This window comes from Gopherus flavomarginatus, chromosome 19, assembly GCF_025201925.1.
Source record: "Gopherus flavomarginatus isolate rGopFla2 chromosome 19, rGopFla2.mat.asm, whole genome shotgun sequence".
Lineage (NCBI taxonomy): Eukaryota > Metazoa > Chordata > Testudines > Testudinidae > Gopherus > Gopherus flavomarginatus.
The window spans coordinates 17,043,491-17,061,557 of record NC_066635.1 but is presented as its reverse complement, the minus strand read 5'-3'; the positions used below and the strand labels follow the sequence as shown (position 1 = coordinate 17,061,557).

Genomic DNA, 18,067 nt, shown 5'->3' with positions numbered 1-18,067 from the left:
CAGAAGCCCCTAGCATAGATGCAGCTATATGGACCAAACTGGACTCTCACCAGTAGAGTTTGTTTTGCTCCTGGGGGTGATCTAGTAAAAAGTTAAAAGTGCAGCTTTGTTGGTAAGAGTGCTTTGCTTGTACAGTACAGATGATTTTAGGCACTGAATTGAGATCACCAACTCATCTCGTACAGGCCAACAAACACCAATCGCATATTAGCAGCTTCAGTCACACTTGTCCTGTATTGTCGTGTTAGTGAACCAGAGTTAAAAGGCTCCAGATCTCGTTGCCATCCCCTGCAGCCCGCTCTCCATTTCGTGTAGGATTTTTCAGATGCTACAGTCATACCAGCACTGATTTTTAGAAAGCAAAATAGTGAAACAGAATCAGACTCTGCATTACCTACGTGTTCTCACTTGTTAGAAATGCTGTTAATGCCACATTATGTGCAAGATTAGCTTGTACATCACATATTTTTCCCTTTTGCTTGGCCTTGCAGTGATATCCTGCTTGATTGTTTCTGGCTTTTGCTAACATAGAAATGTGTGTGTAAGAGAGAACTGTTCAGTATGTAAGATGGGAGTTGAAAAGCGAGGCACATAAATCAAGCTTCATATAAGACCCAAAATCTGACCTACCTTTTTTCCTACTTGCAAAGTCCATGTAACTTATAATGGGGCTGAGACCTCCAAGTTCTACCACATTATAAATAATTTAATAGTAGTAATTCTCAGAGCCATAATGAGTGCTTCCAAGATGCAGAGGTGATGGTTAGGTACTAGATCTGTCCCTGGGGATTATTCAGAGTATTTATCCCGGAATCTCCATTTCTATTACATTCATAGGTTACATTGAAAGAGAGCAGATGGAGTTGCATGGCTAAAGAAGGCAGAACTAGCTTGAGTAATGAAGACCTATTATTGAACCCCCCCGACCTCATTTTGTCCCTTGCACCCAAAAAAATCTCAAAACACACACGCTTTTTTGGAGATTAAAAAAATGTGACTCGTTTCCATATTCCTGCCTGATTCTGGCTGGGATTAGCTATTTCTAACCTGGCTAGGAGTGGAAAGTCTGTTGGGCTCAAGGTTTGCAGCATAAATATTCTAGCCAAGTTTATGATCTGAATCTTTGCATGGTCCTGAATTACTTCCCAGCCCTGTTATTCCTCCTGGGATGTGTCTCTTTTCTTTGGTATATTCTAGCTATCATTTTATTTAATGAAAGGGCAGAGAAGTGGCTGGGTACCCATTTTGTACAATGTTATTGCTGTTTATGGACTATGTTTACAACTTGGGGCCCTCTTGGATTCTTGAGGGTGCAGTTATGCTTTGATGGCCAACTTTTTCAGCTGATTTCGCTCCTCTTAGAATTGGCTGCTTGGGTGCCTCCCTTCTTGGGTACATCAGCCCGTTATTGACGCACACAATATGCGTTTGAATTACGAACAGGCAATGGAGAAAGCAGCAGCTGTGCACACCCCTTGAGTGTTTTACGTGTTTAGACACATGCACAATACATCTGAATCCCATGGAAGTGAGCTACAGTGTTGGACAATGATCTGTGATCTGGCATTCTGAAGCTGTGCATGGTGCATAAGTGCTAGTCACTAGCACTAGGATGGAAGAGATGGATGAACTCCTCAGTACTAACATTAAATATGGATTAAAAAAAAGAATTTAAAAAAAAAAAAAAGAAAAAAGAGAGTTAGTGAGAATCCTTATGGTACTATTGCCATAATACACAAGAAACAAAATCTGTGAAAGATGACACAAACAGCTTTGGTACATAAAAAGGATCTGTTTACAGCAACATGTCTGTCAACACAAGAGGAAGCCCTCCTTCTGGCCTTTACAGATGGCTTTCCCAATACACAATAATGAATTTACAAGACAACAAAAAAATACTGCTTTAAAATGTAAATAAGTGGCAGTTCTAGTGATTTAAATTGACTAACGGAGCAACTACTTGTTTACAGAGATGCTAGGCAGGAATTCCTTCTAGGTCAAGGTTTTCATAAATAGACTACACAGGTTTCCATTAATATCACAAGTGCAGAGGGTTCTGTCTGTGTATCTCTACAGCACCACCTCCTGATTATGCACATAAGTGGGACACGTGTTTGCCCAAAGTTAGAGGTTTGGACGATTGGACAATTGCACATGCTCTGATAAGCTTAACATCACATACTGTCATCTATTGAGCAAGACATTCATGTCACACTCATTACTATGTTATCCAAGCAACGTTGCAGCCTCAACCATTCAAAAATCATGGGTTTGGCTTAAAATACATGGACTATATATAAAAAAAGAAAAAGCTGGGTCCTTTTTCACTTCTGATTTTTGATGGTTTTAGCGTGCAGTTTCCAAGGTTTTGTTTGCAGGCATGAGGGCTAGAAATGTACTTTTTAAAAATTAAAACTGAAAATTCTAACACAATCACATGAATCCAGTAGCTGGGGCTTTAAGAAAAAACACAGATATTACAAGGCTCACAATTAAATTGTGTGTGGTGGCAATGCTGAGTGCCCTATAAATATTAAAAGTATTGCAAACATGGAAATCTGTGTGGAGTTCTAATCTATCTGTGCAAATACTCTGGGTTTTATTCACTCTGCTGCAACCTGGGAAGGCTCTCAGCAGCAATAGTGGCACTGAAGCTGTCTGCAGACTTGGGGCCTTATCTAATGCTGAAATCAAAGAGGCCACTGTATTGGTTTCCTCTCAGTTCATATTCGGAAGGTAACCTTTGCAAGCAAAAGGGCTGGAACTGTAATTAAAAAAAAAAAGAAAGCTAAGATTCTGTGGAAGTTGATGGCACTTGCCTGGGAAAGCTGCCAACTCCCCATGGGTGAGTGCGCAAGAGGATTTGTCAAGCCTGGCAAAAAGCCTAATTATACAATTAACTGGTAGGCAATTGACCAGGGTAAAAACACAGGCAATCTGATAGGGTCAGATTAAGACTGTGAGATTTCTACTGGAGATGGGCAAAGTGAAGGGTGGCTAGGGTTGGCTTTGCAAAATACGAAAAACAAAATTTGGGATGGTCTGGATCCAGGTCCCATTTTCTCTGTGTTAGAGATGGGCCCTACTTCAGAGATGATATGGATCTAGTTATCTGAGTGTTCCAATATGGTGTCTCGGTTTGAGCACATCTCTACAGTGGGCCAAAGTCCAGTTTGGACTTGCCTCTACTCTGAACCACCAAAATTTGTTGAGGGGTGTGTCTGTGATAAATAGAACTAGTCTAGGACAATCTTTCATTCTTCTTTGCATAAGCAGATTGTGCAGTTAACCATTCCATTAGTGTATATCTTCTCCCTCCTACTCAACAGCCCAAACCCTAATGTCCTTTGCCCCCTACCCCACATCTGGCAGTAAAGCACTGGTCCCTTTAGAGTTAGTCTTAAACTACTCCGTGGCAGGTAAGTAGTATAGTGCCTTATGCCATACTGTTAAAAACATGTACAGAAATAAGCTTCTGTGCAGAAGGTGTTAGGGGGGAAAAAAAAAAAACTAAAAGCCCCTGCATATTTTTTGAGGTTGGAACTATATCTTCAAAAAAGATGTGTGTGCTGGTAAACTCTCTTTTTCAGTTGTTTTAAAAAAACCCAAAAAACAACCACTTAACGAGGCCAGCCCTTTTCATGGGCATGCTCGGTGACAGCAAGACAAAGCATCTGTGGGTTCACGGCAAAATAGCAGTGTCTGAGTGGCACAGCTGCTGTTACCATAAAAGAAAACAAACCCAGGGCCCTTTGTACAAAGGGTTTTTCTTTTTGTAAAGTCTCGAATAAGTGCTTCCCTTTCAAGGGAGCGTAGACAAAATGGCTTCAAGAAGATTTTTTTCATAGACACGGAAAATAAATTTATTTCTTTTTTCTTTGGTTCTCTCTGCAGACAAGAAATTAGCAAGAAATAGATTCAAGTCTTGGACACCAGCCTTCATCCTGTTGGATCCTTATCTGCAGCTAATTACAGTTCACTGCACTAGAGGTAAATAGCAGAGAAATCACTTTTATGCTGATTTAAAAATGAGCACAAGTATTTATGCCCCTTTGCAGATGGCTAACTTATTACAAGCATCTCTCTGTTTACAGAACTTGACATTATCTTGTAACCAAAAAGCACATACCACGTGTTCTTTAGATTTAAAGGCTATTATAAATTCCTCATATGTTCATATATGTTTGAACACAGAATTAATATCCTTGTATGTTATCACTACAGTATTTGCCTGCTGAGATGAAAATCCAGGGTGATACATATCTAGGACCACTCATTGATGTTCATTGCAGTATGAATGGTGGGGTTTGGAGATATTATAGAGCCATGGGCAGGATGGAGGAGGGATAGCTTAGTGGTTTGAGCATTGGCCTGCTAAGCCCAGCGTTGTGAGTTCAATCCTTGAGGGGGGCATTTAGTGAACTGGGGTGAAAATCTGTCTGGGGATTAGTCCTGCTTTGAGCAGGGGTTGGACTAGATGACTTCCTGAGGTCCCTTCCAACCCTGATATTCTATGAATCTATGTTGCTGAACCTGTTCCGTCAAGAAATTTCAGTCTTCAGGGTTTCCAGTATCACCTTCACAACAGCCAAATTCATGTAGCTGTAGAGGATGCAATAAAGATATTTTTGACTCTGGCTGACAAGGTCTGTGGTTTAGAAGTAATATTATGGACGCCAACTGCAGTGATGACTCATCCTCTCACATTGGCCACTACAAGGCTGCCAGATGACTGACTCTGTGATTACTAGACGCAGGCGAGAACCTTAGCACTTTGCCCAAAAGCCCCGCTGACCCTGGGTCCAAATCTGAGCTTGGATTAGGCCAGTATCCAGGACCAGGTCATCTACGCTCACACTGAAGCCAATGGAATTAAAGCGAAGGCTGGAAAGGAGTGGGGGAAATGGTGAGAACTCTCCTCTTCATATTTCAGTGTAGGCCCGAAATCAGTACTCATCTAGTCTGGATTTTAACCAGTGGTTTACAATGGAGGTGAAAGGTTTCATATCCTATTGCCATTTGCCTGAGTGATCTCCTTCGTCAACATGTATGTGGTATTATGTAGATCACTGCTCTCTCAGATGTGTTTTTGCCAAGTACTACCTGGTTTGTTGGTTGTATGTTTTCAATCCATTTTGTGGGTTATGAGTGTGTCTCCTCCTAGGTCTGGTCTAAATATAAGAAGTTTTACTGACATAACTATGTTGAGAAATGGTGTACTTTTAATTTTTTTTTAAACTGGCATAGATACACTGGTAAAAGCCTTAGTGTAGATGCAGTTATACTGGTATGAGACACTTTATATCAGTATAGCTTAATTTACTGAACAGAAATAAGCTATACTGGTATAAGCCTTTTTTTTTTTTTTAACTGTGTCTTCCCCATGGAAGGGGAAGAGGGTTGCACTTTTAAACTATGCTGGCAGGGTTAAAACAGCAAAACTTTTGAGTATAGACAAGGCCTGATGCAAATGGGGGCAGGAGTCAGGGGGAAATCTGTCTTCCTAATCCCTTTGGGTGATCTTTTTATTCCTTGAAGCAGAGAGCTGAGAGTAGCCCTTCATGCTGGTGCAGCTGCAGATTTAGTTGCTATACATACTAATATAAATGTTTGTTTGCCCCAATAATATCATGCCTCAATGAGTTCCACAGGTGAAATGCACTTGCTGCTTTATATAAACACTCATTGAAACACTATTTTAAAACAAAAGTATTCCTTTTTTATGCACTTTCAGTTTGAAGGTGGCAGTTGTTGGTAGGTCCATTGAAGAACGCTGGCACTTCATTTTCGTCAGGTTTGTGAGTCTGTTTGTTCAGAAAACTTTTAAGCTGAAAGTTTGTCTAAAAAATCAAATGCCCTTGGGGAAATAATTAGGCCAAGTTACAGCTGCTAAATGAGCATGATACAGAGGGTGGCATGTGTAATGCTTGCAGTTGCTCTAGCTGTGCACTGCAAAGTCTTCTGTAATCAGTGTGCTGTAGAACAAATGAGCTTTAAAAACACTATTTTATTATTCTTATTAATAATGAGGCCCTTGAAAATATCCATGAAAGGAGATGCTTAAGCTCATAATTAATAAATACTGGCTGCGTTTCTGCTGCCAAATAGCAACCTTGAGAAGTCTGGGGGACATATCTTCATCCAGACAGCAGAGGGTGCTTGTGTGTGTTGCAGATTAATAAGGTAATATAGTAAAATATTTTCATACAGCTTATGCAATTTGAGATAATGTCTTTTGTTCTTTAGCTTGGGAGTGTGGGAAAAGGCTGCCAAAAGTCATGCTTTAGAAAAAGTGAGGCAAGTGGCTAACCTTTCCTTACAGAGCTGGGCCCAGCAGAATTCAGCTCTGAAATACCACAATACAGGGCCGTGCCTCTTTTCCTCTGCTCTGCTAGGTCTTTCTTTTTTCCCTCTCCTTGTCCTGTGGGTTAGGAGAAGGAATTGCTCTCTTATCAGAACAACAGCCATATTAAGGCTGGTGGCCTATGCTGGAGCTTTCTGCTGAGAAAACTTGGAAATCAGATTTGGAGAGATGTCAGGTCAGCTTCACAGATAAATCCATTTGCTTAATGGGTACTAATCTTGCACAAGAACAAAGAGTGAAACAGAATTTTTAAAAATCCCTCAAACCTATAAGGTTCTATACTTGACCACTGACTTTGCTATAAGGTTCAACAATAGTTCTTTGGTCTCATGCCTTTACTCAGCTTACTTAATCATCTTTCAGAATCCATTGTTGCCTTGGCACATATGTTTTTGGGGTTTTCAAAGATAGGAATAAAATCACTTGATCTTCCAGATTTTAGTGGGTTTTTCTGTACTCTAATTCGCACACTCAGTCTTTCAAAAACACAAATTTACCATAAGTCCTCATCATACAAACAGTTACACTTGGTACTGGCCTCTCCTGTAAGGCAAGTGAAGTAGTGTATTGAAGGATGGACGTTATGCTCCCTTGGTTAGAGCAGGAGACTGGGATTCAGGAATTCTGCCATCTGCTTCTGATGGTTGCGAGGTAAACTTTCCAGTTGTGACCCAATGAAGTGCTGTCTTCCCAAGTCTGCAAACAGACTCTGAAACATGAACTCTGAGAAGGATGAAGAGGGGCCCTGTTCATTGCTTGGGGTTGTTAACTCTGGAGATGATTGATGATTGGTGGGTTAAATGTCAACATTATTAACCATTTGATTCAGCAGCTCTCCAACTAATGTAAGGGACTGTTAAAAACATGTACAGAAATAAGCTTCTGTGCAGAAGATGGTAAACAAGGTGTTAGGGGGAAAAAAACAAACTAAAAGCCCCTGCATATTTTTTGAGGTTGGAACTATATCTTCAAAAAAGATGTGTGTGCTGAGAAGGCTGCAGGTTTTGAAGAGAAGAGAAAATCTAGCTATTTTCTAGTATGGGATAGCTCAGTGGTTTGAGCATTAGCCTGCTAAACTCAGGGTTGTGAGTTCAATCCTTGAGGGGGCCGCTTAAGGATCTGGGGCAAAATCAGTACTTGGTCCTGCTAGTGAAGGCAGGGGGCTGGACTAAATGACCTTTCAAGGTCCTTTCCAGTTCTAGGAGATAGGATATCTCCATTAATTTATTTGGGGGAGAGATAGCTCAGTGGTTTGAGCATTGACCTCATAAACCCAAGGTTCTGAGCCCAATGCTTATGGGGACCATTTAGGGATCTGGGGCAAAAAAAAACCCCAAAACAGTTGGGGATTAGTCCTGCTTTCAGCAGGGGGTTGGACTAGATGACCTCCTAAGGTCCCTTCCAACCCTGATAGCCTGTGATTATTTGCATTAGCAGAGTACCTGGTAATACGCCAGGACCCCACTGTGCTAGGCACTGTACAAATAGAGCTTACCACCAAAGTATAAGGCAAGAGACAACAAATGATACAATGCAGTCAGTCAAGGGAGTCCTGGGAAACAATGAGACAGTATTGGTCAGTGGTCTCTGCACACCAGCTGCTTAATTATTGTCAAGTTTTTGGTAGGCATCACAGCAAGGGACAGTTTGAAGAAGGAGAATTAGGTAGCTTTGCAGATGTTTAAAGACCATGCCTCCCATGGGCAGGGCCAGCTCCAGGCACCAGCGCAGCAAGCAGCTGCTTGGGGCAGCCAATGGTGAGGGGTGGCACGTCCAGGTCTTCCGCGGCAGGTCCCTCACTCCCTCTCAAATTGCCGCCAAAGACTGAAGCGGCGGCGGTGGAGCTGCAGATCGCAATTGCGGCTGTGCTCTCTTTTTTTTTTTTTTTGCTGCTTGGGGTGTAGAGCAGTGTGGGAGAAAGCATGGAAGGACTTGTGTGAAAATTTAATAAATACGTGATCATAGAAGATTAGGATTGGAAGAGACCTCAGGAGGCCATCTAGTCCAATCCCCAGCTCAAAGCAGGACCAACCCCAACTATGGAGGGGCTGACATCATGAGCTAATCTGAAGTGGGAGTTGACATCTTGATAGTGAATGAGAGATGAGAGGTAGCATGGGGATTGGCTGTGAAGGGCCTTGAAAGTGAAGACAAGTAGCTTATGTTTGATGTGATAGAGAAGGGGGAGGCAGTGGAGGGATGCAAAGAGTGTTATGCTCAAAGATGGACTGAGAAAATGTTGTCAGTTCAGTAGCACAGAGACGTCCCAATCCTATAGCTGCGTGCTTCCTGTGGTGGTCTCCTTATCTTGAGGTCTCCCAAATTTCAAGGCCATTCTTGCTTGAAATCCTCTCTTTCTGGACTCATCAAGGTATAGGTGAGAGGTGTCCTTATTAGCCAGATCCTCTAAACCTCTGGAGCAGCTTTTCAGTTTAGTGAATAGTTAATTTGCACTGTCAGTACAATCCAGCCAGTGATTTCACTAGAGAAGGTGCCTCTGCTGTAGGGAGTGCGCTTTTGAAGCAAGAGCTCAGCTCTAGAGGAACCATTGGTGTCCGTGTTAGTCTGCCTTTAGCTGAGTTTCTTCTCCGCTGTAGTGCAGGATGGATAGATAGCGCGATCAGAGCTAAGTTAGCTCTCTGAGGAGAGGGGTGTGCAGGAAAAACTATGGGTAAGAGAGAGAATAAGATTCTTTCTTCAGATTGCTTCTCTTAGTTGGATTCTTTCTTCTTGGCTGAACTCCACAGGAATGTCGCAGTTAGAGAGCTGCATCTCCAAAGTCCCACTGAATACAAAATAATGGGCAGACAAAGTGATAAATTAGCTAGGGAGGAGAGGAAGCCATGCTGGGTAAAATGAGAACCAGTCAGAATCTTCCCTCCAAACTAACACCTTAACCTAATTTTTAAATCGAAAACTCAGTAATTTGTAGAACAATCCTCTACACATCTGGATTCTGGCTAAGATTGGTAGTGAAAGAAGCAAAATATCTCGGGAGAAACTGTTTGATGCCTTGGGCAGGTGTAATTTGAGGTGAAGGGGCATGAAACCATGCTCTAACAGGCTTATTTTTAAACACTGGCTGTTTGAAACTGCTGGGCTGTTTAGAAGATTACAATAAGTCCCAGCACAATGGATTAGTGAGCAGGCGATGTGGTTATAGAATTTACATATCACATGCCTCTCTAATTATAACCTGGATATTATCTCCACAAACTGCAAGTGTACAATACATACATGTCTGGGGGATGTCTATAGAAGACGTATATAATAAAGAAATATGTATGTATAAGCGTACATTCACTCTGGTATAAACAATTCCCACACCTATCAGCGGAATGCAGCTCCATCCTTTTTTATACATATATCAAACCCAACTCCAGCACAGGTTGCACTGCAAAGAAACATCAAAGAGCTGTGACTGCCTTTTTAAACCCATTGTTACTTCTCAGCCATAAATGTTTATGACAGGAGGAAAAGGAAGTAAATCACATTTATATCACTTGTTTTCTTTATCAGGGAACTAATTTGACAGGAAGGGAAATTTTTGCTTATTTTACAACTCTGGCTTTGGCTGCGATTTGATTTCAGTAGCTGGGAGGCAAACACGAAATCTTATTTTTATTTCAGAGTTGGTATAAAAATTTACATTTTGACAGAGACGCCCAATAGCATTTTAGTGCAGCTCTAGCAAGCCTCCAGGCATTTCACAAAACACATAACCCAACATATAATACACTCATAATTCACTAATGTTTGCTGAATGACAGGGTTAAGTGGCTGCTATTCCCGGCCTCCCACCACACTAATGTACTCCAGACCGGGGCTCCTTTTCTTCTGGATTGAAGTCAAATTGTTTCCTGCAGTCTGGATATGGCAGCATCTTCCACAAAGAATAAACAGTACTTCCTAAATTATTTTCATTTGTTTTTCTAATCTAATTTTTCCCTTGGTGCTTCACTAATCATCAGTGCCATTAAGGGGCTGATGTGTTGACTGCTTTCCAGAGACAAGCCTATCCTGCATCCAGCAGTGAGCTGACCTTCAGCATCAAAAACTCAGAGTTGAGCTCATCTAGTTAGCAGACTGAATACTGCCTGCCTTCCAGGTGGCCCAAATGCTCTTATAATTCTCAACATCCTGCTGCCGCTCATTACTGGAGTATTGGTACCTGCTCTTGGCAACAATACAGCCAAACTACCTGGAAGAAAAGGTATTGCTCTGCTTTCATTCCTCCTGTAAAAGGGGAGTTGTGAAATGTCTTTTGCGGTTCTTAAGGGTCTAGTAAAGGGAAGCGAATCCTTCCTTTCTGTTTCTCATGCACTCTATCACTGCAAGGATTTGACAAAATACTGGATCGGAGCTGAAACTAGGACTTGGATTCTGGTCTCTCCTATCCCAGTGCAGAGCTGGAGCAAGAGGAATTACGTCAATTTTATGTTAGTGTAACTAACTTCCATTGCCTCCTGATCCGTGCTGATGCTAGCCCGTTGTGGGCCCAAAGCAGGAATATTTTCCACCCCCTGCCTCCAACACACACTAATAATTAAGAGGTAGCTCCCTTGAGCTGCTCAGGGCGCTAAGCAATTGCTTAGTCTGCTTATACCTAATGCCAGCTCTGCCTCTGATATTGTGGTCATGAGGGACATATCACAACCTATACTGAATTACATACACAAAACAATATTAAAAGAACATTTTTTAAAAAATCAAGCAATCGAAATGCTAGAATTCAGGCTGCCTCTGCAAACTTAATTCAACCCCCCCCTTGTCCACATGCTTTACAGGCTTTAATAACACGGCCATATACTGCCTTTTCCTATTGTTGACAATGGGGCATTAGAGCCCCCAATTCAATGCTGGTAGGCCCCTGGTCTAGGTTTTGTAGGGCTGTATGTGAAGTAACTTGTATATACAGTCCCGGTCATTTTCCTCCTTGCTTAGGCCAATCCTGCGTTTCAGAGTGTAGTGAATTCCTATTTGTTGCTGCTGGGAACCTGGAGTTCATTGTGTGCAGTGGGAGATGGCAGTGTCCCTCTGGCCCCAGAGATGGACTGGGCTGTGAGCTGAGAGGCAGGCTGTGCCCAGGGGGAATAGGGCCCTCTGAGGCCACATGAATTGTATAGGCTCAAGGCTACCACTTATGCATTTGCTGTATATTTGTTTCTTGAACCAATCTAACCCTCTTCTCCCTTGTTGTCACTGATCGACAACTAGAGGTTAACTATCTAATCAGTCCAAAGCTGCCAGTCACCAGGTGATATTTCAGTGAGTGAAACGGCGCTAGCAGCACTGGGCATCAGCGACCAGCGCTTGCCAGCTATAACTCTCTTGCTTTCTGCATGAGTTGAAGAGAAGATTATGTATCTGCATCGAAAGCCCCTTGTGGTATAAAACCCAAGGAGAGCGTTTTCCTCATGGTGTTGAGCAGAGAGGGACTGAGGAGTGCTGGCTCCACTTGTGCCTGATGCTATCTGCGTAGCAGGTCCCTTGTCCATGTGCACGGGGCATTGGATGGGGGTATTTCAGTAAGGCTTCAAGAAAAGAAAGACACCTGTTGACCACCTAGTTCTGTGAGCCAGTGTTGGTATCGTTCTTAATGGCAAAACACTGCTGCTTTCTTTAAATGGAGGTCTGAGGAGTTCAGGATCTCTTTCTAAGGCTGGAATTGGACTAGCATTCCCTCTGCTTTTGGTCCTTTGGCCAAGGGCCAGGTATGGAATTTGGGTGTGGGCTTTGTAAAGAGATGCATTTCCCTTGGCAAAGTAGTGTGGGGGGGCTCCCTTCCTTTCCCCCCCACCTTAAATTATTCCTGCAACTGTCCAGCGCTGAATGTGGTCACAACTTCTTGTAATTAAAATGCCCACTGTTTTTTTTACCTAGGGTGCATGGAACGCAATGGCAGCATCTAGCATGGACATATAATTTCAACCACAACCTTCACCCATTCTGCTTATCCATGATGAGACAACTGAGGTACAGAGGTGATGTCCAAGGTCAGACACCACAAGGCAGTGGCTGTACCAGATCTCCTGAGTCCCAGTGCGCTGCACTAGAACACACTGCCCCATGTAAGTGCTCAGTCTTTCCAACTGCTTTGAGTGCTGCTCTGTGTGGAAGCTAGTGCCATTCTGGCTCAAACTTCATGAATATTGAAGGAAAAATGTTGGCTCTGCTCTACTCCAACTGCAAAAATAAAACCTCTGGTGGAATATGTTAGCTGTTAACAGGGTGTGAAGCCAGACAATGCATGTTGGTCTTAATGAGAAAAATAAACAGCTTCGTTCCTAAGTAACATGCTTGCTCACCATCTTAGTAACATATTGCCAACCGCCACCCTGACTCGAAATAGGATTAGTACAGTCAGTGAGATGACAAGTTAACAGCATCGGCTTATTTTTTATGGGGACTCTGGAAGTCAGCCAAATACAGAGGGTGGGCGGGTGGAGTGTGTGTGGGGGGGTGTCTCTTATCCCTTCACACTTTTTCCATTGAGAGGAGGGTCTCACTGTCATGGAGCAAATAGTTTTTGAAAGTGGATAGACTGTATAATGGCATCACATGGGGCAGCAAATAGAAACAACTGCTGGTAAAAGTGTTTTCAATAGGTTATTTTGATGGGGTTCCAATGAAGTAAATAACCCTATGAGTAGCCTTTAATTATTTTTATAGTTTAAAGCTTCAAAAAGACCCTCCAACACTGTGCTGTGCTATGCTAGTGACTACAGAAATGGGGTTAATGATTGCATTGGAAGCTGTATGGGCAAGTACCAAGACCAGGTGCTTGGTCCACAAAGCATTTAGCACATGGCTGGTATTATACAAAGAAATAACAGATTTGTAGACAAAATGGTAAAGACCAATTATTGTAAGTTACCTTGTACACCTCTCTGGAAGAGCTGTGAACATCTACAAATTGGTATAGGATAAGTTTTAAGGAGGAGAATGGAAACAGAAGAAAGTAGCCTTTATTGTTCATTTACTAGTGTTAGGAAAGCACAACTCATAGTCCCATAGCTAAGGCGGAGTTGTTTTGGATTCTACTGCTCTGTTACGTAGGTAGAATACACCGTATTCTCCCCAAACTTAGAATACTTACTCGTTAAGGACAGAATGGATGTTCAGAGAACTTACAAGTAAAGGTGTTTGTTGGAGTTACAATTATTTGGCACCAGGTGCATGGGCGAAGTACCATTTTGGGCCATTATTCATAACTGAAAATTTCTTTTTCAAAAGAGGCTGCCAAATAACATCCTTCTATAGAGAAGTCCATAAGGACCTGCCTTCTTTCAAAATGCCCGCTGGCTCCTAATTGTCAGTGGGAGTGAAGCCCTGCACAGTTTGAGGGTCACCATCATTCCTGGATTGCCTTCTATTTAAAACCAGATTCATTTCCCTCTTCCTCCTCTCTATAGGCCAACAGGGCTCTTATTCCCAAAATAAATAATTACATTTGGCTTTACAAGGGGCAACTCCCACCCACTACCTCTCAATTCAGTTTTGAATCATGCAAACCAAAGACATGGTGAGGTGGAGCTGGGGGCAAAGAGTCTTCTTGTTCTGTGTGTGTTCAATCACAATGGGGTACCGCTCCTACATGCTAATATAATACAAATACTACAAAGTTTTTTTTTCTAATCAAAAATTTGGGGTGGAATTTTTTTTTTCAAGTGCCTAAATCCCTTTCAAAGTGGATGGGAGTTAGGAGCTTCTCTCTATCACTTTTGAAAAGCTCACCTTTGTCCACTGGGGAGGATTTTTCCTATTTACTTTGTAATATCTGCCAGTGGCCTTGCTGCAGTGCATCTACCCTAGTAGAGCCTGGACTGTCCAGGCTGGGTTACTTTGTGATGCATTTTCTTTTCACTTAGTTGATCAGTTACAAACCTCAGTAATTTGCAGTAGGACTCCCATGCCTCAGTGTGAATTAGGCCTTGTTGGTACTAGAAAAGTGCACCGATGTAACTAGACGTGGCTAGTTAAAATGGGGCATGCCCCCACCCTAGACAGACATCAGTTTTTACCTTGCATTAGTATGTTACTGGCTTAACCAGATTTAACCCTTGCTTAAATCAGTTCATTTTAAGGGTGTCTATGTTGGCAGTTTGCCACTGTATGCCTAGAGCAGAGATTCTCAAACTGCACCACTAATTAGGTGCCTGGAGAAGACATATATGTAAGGTGAGATGGTGGTCTTGGGGGAGACTAGGGGGCAGGGGGGCATTTAGGATGTGCAGGGTTGCGGCGGCCGGAGAAAGAGGCGACTTTCCCCAGCTTGGGGGCTGTGGCTGCCAGGGAGAGAGCCCCCTCCTTCCCAGCCCCAGCTTGGGGGCTGCAGTGGTGGGGACACATCCGTTGCATTAGAAAGGTAAGACTATTGATATTAAAATATGAGATGTATGCTTCTTTTCGTAGAACAAAGAAGTTAATTAGTTTTTTTTATATATATAAAACGCTTTTATCCAAAGCACTTTACAGTACTTAGCTAGTGGTACAAACAACATTTGGAAAGGATCATTAAGTGGTCCGCCGAGAACCTCAGCAAATTTCAAGTGGTGTGTGAAAAGTTTGAGACTTACTGGCCTAGATCAATTTTAAATTGATTTAGTTAATCTGGTGCACTTTTAAAGAGGTTTGACTATAGCTAATGGTTTGTAAAGCACCATAAAAGTGCAGGTATCTTCATGAAGAGGTCATACAACGCATTACATAGTTATTATCTATTTAGAGGGCTTTGTTTAAAAATCAATTCTTTTGTGTATTTCTGATCTAGAATATTATAGCACCTTGTTTTCTTCATTGTATTGCAAAGTCTGAAAGACACTGCAATTTTCTTTTGTCACTTTCTACCAGGGTTCTTTATTGTTCTTCCTATTGATCCTGGTGGCACCTCTTGTTAATACTTGTTTTAGGAGCACCATTCATCTTCTGGCTTAACTCTGGACATCACCAGTTACACTCACGTTCACTTTTTAGAGACTCAACATCAGTGTATGCTGTTAGTAGAGAAATTCAGTGGGAGTATTCTGCTAAATTAAATTGGCTATTCAGGGATTTTTTATTACTTTCTTTTTCTTTAGCTCCAGCACAGAATACATAGCATTGTGTGCCTGGAAATTTCTTCAATTTCCCATTCTAGTCTCTGTGGCTCATTTACATTATAAAAATTAGATGTTAGTGATGAGCAGTGTCAGCAATGGATTCAGATTAACTGTTTCTCTGTGATAGAGAGCAGGACAAAACCAGTTCAGAAAATGCTGGTTAAAACACACTTAGAGCAAGTCTGTCATGGTTTTCTGAAACAATGCAGAACACTTTTTATTCTGGTCTGCGTTAAAGCAGCATTCAGCTGAATTGGGGCTGTCACTTATCAGCAACAAGTAATTTTTCTAGTGTAGAGTAGGGCTGAAGGGTTATATTGACCACTTAGCTGCAGATTTACCATGTCTGCTTCCACAGCCTTGACACCAAGCGTGCTGCATGCCTCAGGCACTGAGACCAGCCTACTGCCATTGGCTGGCACATCTCAGGCTATGTCTTAGTCAGATCTCAATTAGCAGTGCAGTTCTGTGACAGCACATTGGGTAGGCCAGTGAAGGCTACATTGCTAGGTGTCTGTTACACAATCATTTGCTCTTACAGTGTGCAAGAGTCCCTCCGGTAGAGAATGAGCCTGTGCTGTCACAGCTGCTGCAATTTAGAGGAACAACAGTTGCATTCTATTTACTGCGTAGTGCATTTAATGATCTAACATGCTTTAAAAATGTAACTTGCCTTTGTTAGGCTTCCTTCACTTTTCTGGGCATCACTCATTCTAGCAAAGAATGTCATGTGTGTCTTCTAATTCTGCTACATTTATACTTTTAGCTATTCTTCTCCTTTCACGTCTCAGGCTAGACTTGCTCTTTCTGTAGAGTGTGCATCTCTGTTTGTCTGACTCCCATCAAGCTCTCCCTCTTCTATTTCATCACTTCCCACAGCAGGCTTTCAGGTACTGGCCCTTGTTGGAAACAGGAGACTGGATTAGTCATTGGATCTGGTATGTCAGTTTATCAATTCCTATTTTCAACCGGTGCAGGCATACAGACACTCACACTCACATCACTCCCTCCCCTGGGCAGAAGAATTTTTTCAGGCCTTGCTTTCAGAGCACATAAAACACCTCCCCCATACCGAAATGACTTTAAAATAAGCCATAAACTAACACAAAAAGATACAAAAAGCAAAGGTGAGCGAGGAGAAAGGATAGGAAAGGAGGCAGTGAGGTTAAAGCACAAGTGTGGGGGAATGAGAACTGGGTTCATCTCTTAACCATGCCACTTGTCTTTTGCTGTGACCAAGAAATTTAACAGCTTCGTTTCTTTCCCTGTTGTTAATATCCAGCTCCATAAAACACTTTGCAATCCTTGCACAAAGTAGTATTATAGTAGATTCACCTTTTGGAGGAAAGAAATTGTAAGAATGCTCCTGCCTGTATCCAACAGACACTAAAATTCTGTTAAAAGCCTGGGGAAAACAGATTTTGGACACAGTTTAACTGTGTCCTTTCCAATTAGTCAAACACAATTCCTACTAAAGCAGGAGAGTGAGTGAGAACAGATATTTTAAAATATGAAGGCTCCCTGAGGAGATGCAGGTTCCTGTTTTTTAAAAAAACAAGTCAGAGGTGGGCAAAGTAATCCCCCAGAGCATGAATTTCACAAGAGCTAGGAGTATTGAGTCTGTATGTTCAACTAGCAAAATATGATACACTTGGAATAATTTTAAAAGTGGATGCTCATGGCTTTCCTAGTCTGACCATAGTGCAAACATGTAACTAACTACTGCAGGCAGAAAAATGTCCATTTTAAGTAATGGTGCCTCCTGTACATACCAACTGTATGGGGAAATCTGGCTTCCAGTGGCAAATATCAATATCTATACTTTGTGTGAGAGACAGCTCATTCTCCCCATCTAGCTCTAGCTCAATAGAAAGTCTTCTCTAGCTACCGAGATTTATCATTAGGTGTAGAGATGACCCTCTATGTATAATCTGTAGAGCTCCACCCCATCTACAGTGATCCATTGCTATGTATAGAGATCTATACAGAACTACTGTTAGCTATAGAATCCATTGCAATCTATATACTTCTATAGCGATCCTTCTCTATCTGTGAGAGCCACTGCTCTAAAGAGCTATCTTCACATAATTCTAGCTGTAGTGAGCTGTCTGAACCCATAGATAGCAAAGACATCTTTCTCTGTACATGGAGCTAGACAGAGCTATGGCTGTATCTCTGGATGGTTTGTTAAAACCACACCAGCTCAAGGAAAAAAATCTAGATGGGTATTTGTGTATATAGTTATGTAGAATTCAACTCTCCCTCAACCTGCTGCAGTCTGAAATACTACACGCTACCAAACTGGAGGCAAGAGCATTAGAAATACCACTATGTAATTACTATAACTTCCCCCTTGATTAAGACTGTGTCATACAAAAGAAAGACAGTGTCTCATCATTTTCTAATGTAATAGAGACGGTGCTCTGCATTTTCCACATCTGCTAGGGAGGATACATGAACTTACATGGGATGAAGGTTGTTTTCTTGGTGATAACTAGATTTTGTGCTCATTGTTCCAGCCAAGCACAGCAGAAAAACATACAATCAGCAGTTGCCCACCTACTTCTAATGTGTATGAAGAGTATGGACATGTTAAGGTAAG

At 42.0% G+C, this 18,067-nt stretch overlaps 2 protein-coding genes across 15 annotated transcripts in view; both read left to right on the top strand.

Annotated features, from left to right (window-relative positions):
• MRPS23 (mitochondrial ribosomal protein S23) overlaps nucleotides 1-18,067 on the top strand; it is a 135,617-nt gene that overhangs the window by 101,305 nt on the left and 16,245 nt on the right. For 9 of the 14 annotated variants that reach the window (XR_007770413.1, XR_007770400.1, XR_007770409.1 and 6 more), the window contains 4 exons: nucleotides 3,895-3,990; nucleotides 12,248-12,435; nucleotides 16,345-16,403; nucleotides 17,985-18,062. The gene's annotated coding sequence lies outside the window, so the exon portion shown is untranslated. Of the gene's footprint in view, nucleotides 1-3,894; nucleotides 3,991-10,335; nucleotides 10,578-12,247; nucleotides 12,436-16,344; nucleotides 16,404-17,984; nucleotides 18,063-18,067 lie in introns of all 14 variants that reach the window. The other 5 variants (XR_007770407.1, XR_007770403.1, XR_007770402.1 and 2 more) reach the window with 5 other exon arrangements.
• CCDC182 (coiled-coil domain containing 182) overlaps nucleotides 1-18,067 on the top strand; it is a 79,841-nt gene that overhangs the window by 45,529 nt on the left and 16,245 nt on the right. The window contains exons 4-7 of the mRNA XM_050929516.1: nucleotides 3,895-3,990; nucleotides 12,248-12,435; nucleotides 16,345-16,403; nucleotides 17,985-18,062. The gene's annotated coding sequence lies outside the window, so the exon portion shown is untranslated. The remainder of the gene's footprint in view (nucleotides 1-3,894; nucleotides 3,991-12,247; nucleotides 12,436-16,344; nucleotides 16,404-17,984; nucleotides 18,063-18,067) is intronic.